At 42.0% G+C, this 6,000-nt stretch overlaps 1 long non-coding RNA gene across 1 annotated transcript in view; it reads right to left on the bottom strand.

Moving 5' to 3' along the window:
• Positions 1 to 4,266: 4,266 nt before the first annotated feature.
• The window catches only part of LOC310769588, a 29,003-nt gene continuing 27,269 nt past the window's right edge, over positions 4,267 to 6,000 (bottom strand). The window contains exon 2 of the long non-coding RNA XR_014551710.1: positions 4,267 to 4,740. This is a non-coding gene — a long non-coding RNA (uncharacterized lncRNA). The remainder of the gene's footprint in view (positions 4,741 to 6,000) is intronic.

Below are 6,000 nucleotides of genomic sequence, written 5' to 3'. Positions count from 1 at the left end.
ACAACCTTGATGACAGAAAGTGAGGAGGAATTAAAGAACCTTTTAATGAGGGTGAAAGAGGAGAGCGCAAAATATGGTCTGAAGCTCAACATCAAAAAAACGAAGATCATGGCCACTGGTCCCATCACCTCCTGGCAAACAGAAGGGGAAGAAATGGAGGCAGTGAGAGATTTTACTTTCTTGGGCTCCATGATCACTGCATATGGTGACAGCAGCCACGAAATTAAAAGACGCCTGCTTCTTGGGAGAAAAGCAATGACCAACCTAGACAGCATCTTAAAAAGTAGAGACATCACCTTGCCAACAAAGGTCCGTATAGTAAAAGCTATGGTTTTCCCAGTAGTGATGTATGGAAGTGAGAGCTGGACCATAAAGAAGGCTGATCGCCGAAGAATTGATGCTTTTTAATTATGGTGCTGGAGGAGACTCTTGAGAGTCCCATGGACTGCAAGAAGAACAAACCTATCCATTCTTAAGGAAATCAGTCCTGAGTGCTCACTGGAAGGACAGATCCTGAAGCTGAGGCTCCAATACTTTGGCCACCTCATGAGAAGAGAAGACTCCCTGGAAAAGACCCTGATGCTGGGAAAGATGGAGGGCACAAGGAGAAGGGGACGACAGAGGACGAGATGGTTGGATAGTGTTCTCGAAGCTACCAGCATGAGTTTGACCAAACTTCGGGAGGCAGTGGAAGACAGAAGTGCCTGGTGTGCTCTGGTCCATGGGGTCACGAAGAGTCGGACACGACTAAACAACAACAACAACTGCTAACTATACATTGGAATCTACTCTGGATCAACAGTGAATAGAATTCCATGAGAAGTTAAACCATGGAACTCACTCCCTCAGCTCATATATGTGCTGACCTTTAAAGGCCTAAACGGCCTCAGCCCTGTATACCTGAAGGAGTGGCTCTACCCTTGTTATTCAGTCCGGACACTGAGGTCCAGCTCCGAGGGCCTTCTAGCGGTTCCCTCACTGTGAGATGTGAGATTACAGGGAACTAGGCAGAGGGCCTTCTCGGTAGTGGTGCCCGCCCTATGGAATGCCCTCCCATCAGATGTCAAACAAAGACATCGAAAGGCAGCCCTTCGGGTATTTTTTAATGTTCGATGTTTATAATGCTTTTATATTTGCTGGAAGCTGCCCAGAGTGGCTGGGGCCACCCCATAGATGGGCGAGGTACAAATCAATTATCATCAACATCTTCATCATCACAGTGGCGTAGCGTGGGGGGTGCAGGGGGGCCGGCCGCACCGGGCGCACCGGGTTAGGGCAAATCCACGGGTTAGGGGGCGCAAATTACTTGCCTTGCCCCGGGTGCTGCCAACCCACGCTACGCCACTGCATCATCATCATTGATTTGCTTGGTAATTACAACTTGCCACAAGGTACAAATCAATTATCATCATCATCTTCATCATCATCATCATCATTGGTTTGCTTGGTAATTACTAATTGCCACGAGGTACAAATCAATTATCATCATCATCTTCATCATTATCATCATCATCATTGGTTTGCTTGGTAATTACTAATTGCCAGAGCTCTTTTTCTAGAAAAAGAGGTGCAGGAACTCCTACTTTTGGCAGACAACCCTAAGTTGTCCACAGCCTCCGACACAAAGCCAGGAGTGGCATGCCACTATACAGCTGCTTCTATGCTACAATGAGCTTTGTATCACAAATATAAAAACAAAAAATCCATGATCAAAACAAAAACAACCCAATAACCCCCCCCCCATTTAATTTTATTTTTAAAAGGGACAACCCAAAGCACAGATACCTGGGGTGTTTGTCTGGGTGAGGTCAAACAAAGCATATTGGGGAATAAATAATAGAATTATACTTATTCTTATTATTTTATAAAGGAAACGTGTCACTTTCAATGCATTTCAAGCAAAGTCAACCGTTCAGTGGTTTATGGAAAATGGGGCTCCGATCTGGCAGAGTAAGCCGCCATGAACCACATACAATGCCTCTCTCATGAGCACAAAAAACAATGATATAGTTAGAAAGAAGACACCATGAAATATTTGCAAGACCAAAAGGCAGTTCCATTTTGAGAACAGGATTTGAGATGAAATTGAACAGCAAGCAAAATTTACTCTTATCAGATGCAGAGTACAAAACTATCAAAAGAAGGAAGGGAGTACAAAAAAACAACAACACACAACACCCACCAATGATTGGACAGCACCTGAAGCCTTAGACAAATTTTCTGCAAGAGACAATTTTAGGATAAATTCATTTATCCCTGTCGTGGTAGTTCTGGAAGCCAACCTAGACAGAAGAGCAACAGTGTAAAGGAGTGCGGCTGGCAGTTTTTTATTTTTGATAAACCTGCAACAACCAAGGAACAGGTTCACAATGGCATCGAGATGTTGATGCAAGAGTATTCAAATGGTGTTGACCTTGTTCTGGCTGATGAACTCTTGCAGTTACACTTGTACACCAAGCAAGCTCAACCTGAAAAATAAAATTTCAGCCCCACAAGATATGTATCAAATAATATTCCAGGAGAAAATTTGCAAATTTGGAAACAATGTTCAGATTGTTCCTGTGTTTAATGGTTACAAGCTGTACTGGCAAAAGATTGTTGTCTAGACAAAAAAGGATAAAGAATGATCTACAGTCAACAATATCCCCAATGGTTGTCTTATATAAGCACTCTCTGCACTGAAAATGATAACATGTGGCTTAATGATTTTAATTGTAAAGTTTGCATCCAAATGAGCTCGGAAGAAACTGTTCTGAGTTTGTATACAGGGTAACGCTATGACATAGCTATGATTCCCCAATGAATGCTGTTTGTGTATGTCTTCATTAACTCAGTACATTTGTAAACTTATTAAAGGTTATAAATTTACAAACAATTTTTTTGTCGTGCAAAAATTTCAGCAATATTCTGCTTTCATTGAGTAGATAGAGAAGAGAATGAGGTTTTGTGTTTCATGATCACAAATACAAAATAGGACAGTGCAGAATATCTGGAAAAGACTTAAGTCAGGCAAGTAGAGAACTTAAGACCATCAGGAAAGCCAAGATTCATGTTGAGGAGTCCAGTGTGTCTGCATTTGTTGTGTGTGTGATAAAATCTGACCAAGCAGCCTAGAATTTTTTGAGATTTTCCAAGCCTTGGTCAACATGTAGTTTATGTGTTATTTTTCAGCTAGTGCGAAACGCCACATATTTTTAACCCAGAGCGACAGTTGCAATTCCTGTAAGTTTTCCATTTGGGGTCAATTGAAGTTCTGGCACTCATCAGCACCCACATCAAGAATTCCTGAGAACTGAAACCTTTCAGTTGATTGTCCCAAAGATTTAGTAAACAAATCTGCAGTGAAGCTGGAATGGAATATTGGAGTATTTTGGTTGTTTCTTAACAAATCATTGTCCAGAATTCAAATACAGTGGTACCTCTGGTTGCGAACAGGATCCGTTCCGGAGCCCCATTCACAACCTGAAAGGAACACAACCCGTGTCTGCGCGTGCGTGTGTCACGATTTGATGCTTCTGTGCATGCGTATGATGTCATTTTGCGTGTCTGCGCATGCGTGAGTGGCGAAACACGGAAGTACCAGAAAGGTTACTTCCGGGTTTCGCCGCTTTCTGGTACTTCCGTGGGACGCAACCTGAAAAGACGTAACCTGAACCGAACGTAACAAGAGGTATGGATGTACCTGTCTTTTGAATTGTTTAGACTTTCCCCAAATGTGTCATATAGGAAGCAAATTTCTCAAGTGTACATAACTGCTGCTTCTCTCAACCTCCACACCAATATGAATCAGTAAAGAGAGCTTAATTGAAATGAAACCTTTAATAAACTCTGGCTTGTATCATGGTCATTGTATATCTATACGTCATGTGTTCAGCAATGCATGTTATAGAATGCAGTTGTTGTGGATGCAACAAAGGTGGTGTGTTGGGAAAGTGGCCTTCCATGCTGCAGAATCCAAAAGTTAGCAACCACAACAACAACAAAACTGAGCAACAGTGGGATGAAAAGTGAGTGGGATGGGGAGAACAACGAAGAAATTCTAATGCATCACTTCAAAAAGATGTGGATGTGATCTGGTACTCCAGCATCAATCTGGAGGGGGGAAATCAGTTGAGAATTACATCTGAATACATCTGAAAAAATGACATCTGAATAGACAGCACAGGGGCCAAGCAGGGATCACCATAAACACCATGGGTGGGAGGAAAGGAGAAAAGAGGACAGTGATTCTTATAACATTTGCATATGCTGATTTAGAAATGAATCTCTTTTTTTAGATAAGATTTATTAATTTTGAAATTTACAAACAATGATCAAACAACCAATAAAAAGAGAATTCCATAGATGCCCCTGAACTTCCCTCCTCTCCTTTGTGGGTCCTTATGTTAACATTTTTCCTCCTGCTTCTTCTCTATTAATCCAAATCTGTTAAATCTCCATTACAAGCAAAGTTCAACATTAAACTGAAAGTATCATTCCCATCCTAATAATAATTTCAATTGTTTACAGTGATTTTTAAGGTAAATAATATATTTCCCCCATTCCTTATTAAAATTTTGGTCTTCCTGCTTTCTAATTCTTCTGGTCATTTTTGCCATTTTGGCATACGCCATCAGTTTAATTTGCCATTCTTCTCTGGTATGTCTTCTTTCCATCTCTGCGCTAGTAACATCCGAGCCACAGTGGTCGTGTACATAAATGGTATTTTCTGACCCATTGGTATTTCGGCACCCAGAATTCCTAGAAGGAAAGTTTAGGGGTTTTTAAAGGAAATGTTATTTTAAACATTTTTTCCAGTTCATTATATGTCATCTCCCAAAATTCTTTTCCTACTTTACAAGTCCACCACATGTGATAAAAATTACCTTCTTTTTCCTTACATTTCCAGCATGTATGTGACCTTGTTTTATACATTTTAGCTAATTTACTAAGAGTTAAGTACCAACAATACATCATTTTCATACAATTTTCTTTCAAAGTATAACATGCTGTAAACCTCAAGTCTCAGTTCCATAACTTCTGCCATGCTGTAAGTTGTGCATTATTTCCGAAGTCCCTCACCCAGTGTATCATAGCTGATCTAACCTGTTTATCTTTTGTATGCATTACTTTATGCATTTTAGAAAGCAACGTAATCTTATTTTCTAACAGCTCTTTTTCAAATTTAGAGGTTTGATTAAAAGAGCATTTCTGGTCTCCCTTGTCTCTAGGGGGACTGGTAAAAGATCTCTCTGGAACGCTTCCCCTGTTGTTGAGGAGAGCAGGCGAGACTCCTTTAGGAGATTGCATTCCCAACGCAGGTGCAGCAGCAGGTGTTTCCCCACAGGTGCTGAAATGCCTTGGGTTTTAAGAGCGTAATCAGGGAGCAATGGCAAGATGGAGATGGCACTTACCTAACAGCTACAACCACCACTCCACATTCCTTGGCAATATGCCGCAATAATCTCTCATAGCCATCTAAATGTGAGACAACTGCAATGCATACAAGATTGATCAAGCCAACCATAGCCCCTTAAACTGTTTGCAGAGAGATGGCCAGTTGATGTCCTAAAGCAAGGGGTAAAGGTAAAGGGACCCCAAACCATTAGGTCCAGTCGTGGATGACTCTGGGGTTGCGGCGCTCATCTTGCTTTACTGGCCAAGGGAGTTGGCGTACAGCTTCCAGGTCATGTGGCCAGCATGACTAAGCCACTTCTGGCAGGGACTGAACAACGGGAGCTCACCCAACACGGGGATTTGAACCGCCGACCTTCTAATTGGCAAGCCCTGGGCTCTGTGGTTTAGACCACAGCGCCACCCGCGAGGGGTAGGGGATCCTTTTTTCTCAGCCCAGATCATAGATTCCCCATTAGGAAACTTTTCAGGAGGGCACAGGCCAAGGGTGGCAGGGAGGGCCTGGTGCAAAACAAACAAACAATGGACAAAGATCTTAGCTTCGTACTGCTGTAGGCTCCTACAAAAGCAGGGCAGACAAGCAAAATATGCAGGGTGTGAATGAAT

Source organism: Podarcis filfolensis (genome assembly GCF_964270895.1).
Source record: "Podarcis filfolensis genome assembly, chromosome: 8".
Classification (NCBI taxonomy): Eukaryota; Metazoa; Chordata; class Lepidosauria; order Squamata; family Lacertidae; genus Podarcis; species Podarcis filfolensis.
Note: the sequence above shows the minus strand (reverse complement) of the source record. Positions and strands in the feature narration are given on the sequence as shown.